Source organism: Pteropus alecto, unplaced genomic scaffold, assembly GCF_000325575.1.
Source record: "Pteropus alecto unplaced genomic scaffold, ASM32557v1 scaffold8, whole genome shotgun sequence".
NCBI classification, from domain to species: Eukaryota; Metazoa; Chordata; class Mammalia; order Chiroptera; family Pteropodidae; genus Pteropus; species Pteropus alecto.
Genome location: NW_006494609.1, coordinates 138,498 through 139,554, shown reverse-complemented (window position 1 = coordinate 139,554; position 1,057 = coordinate 138,498). Strand labels below are relative to the sequence as shown.

The 1,057-nt window shown below is 51.0% G+C and overlaps 1 protein-coding gene across 1 annotated transcript in view; it reads left to right on the top strand.

Annotated features, from left to right (window-relative positions):
* Positions 1-1,057, top strand: part of MAP3K9 (mitogen-activated protein kinase kinase kinase 9) — a 69,892-nt gene that overhangs the window by 63,704 nt on the left and 5,131 nt on the right. The window lies entirely within an intron of this gene.

The window sequence follows — 1,057 nt, the reverse complement described above, 5'->3', positions numbered from 1 at the left end:
TCTGATGGCGCCCTCAAACCGGCGGCTGTCAAAGCCAGCAGGAGCCCCTCCAGCAATGGGTTGAGCCCCAGCCCTGGTGCAGGTGAGTCCTGCCCTCCTCCTCTTTTCTCTTTCCTGCCTTTGTGCCTCCCCGCAGTGTGGAGACGTTAGGAGTGAACGCCATTCCTCCTCTGACTCAGCCAATCAAGACATGCTGACCCGGGGTGGAGAAGGTGGTGAATTCTCTCCATCCTGTACCTCAGGAGTCTTCCCTGAGGAGTGGAAGAAGCAGGCAGGTTCTAGGAAGGACCACACCGGGGACTCCTGTGGACATGCGGGCCCCGGGTCTTGGAGTGAACCGTGCAGTGCTTTCAGGGCTCGGGAAGGCCAGGGGGCTAGCTCTGTTTTCTCCCTACAGATTAGACCAAAATTACTGGAAGGAATTCTGCCCTGTGTCTAGGAGGGGTATTTTCTGTCACGTAGCTGGCTCTTGCCTCTCTTTATAGCATGAGTACAGGCACACTCATAAGGCAGGCTTCCGCCCGTGCCTCTCACGCCCTTCAGCACTCATCCCTTACTCATGCCTGACTCTTCAGACGTGGACGTGTGTCCAGGTAAATGGCTGCATTTGTGCATATGCCTGCCTTCTCCCTCTGACACCTGTGACACCTGGGCATGCACATGCTCATCCTAGGTCTTTCTCGCTACTGCCCCTTGCTTCCTAGAAGACTTGGGTCTGATTTGGAAACCACCTCTAATCCAGTAGGAGAGGAGATGGCAATACCCTTTCAGTGAGATTTCAGTGTGAATGACAATGGTATTTGACCATTCAGCTGGCCCTCCCCTCTTCAGATATGGTTGTTAAACTCAAATGTATGACCTCTTTGGAGATAGAGACCCCCCTGTATTACTCATCTTTTTTAGGTTTCTGGTATCTAGCTTCGTTCCCATCACTTGTTTATTAAATGGATGGAGTGTGAATGAACAGACATTTCCTTAAGTTAGGGGACATTTTTGATAAAAGACCAGATAGTAATTTTTTAGGCTTTGTGGGACATACAGTTTCTGGTAACTACTC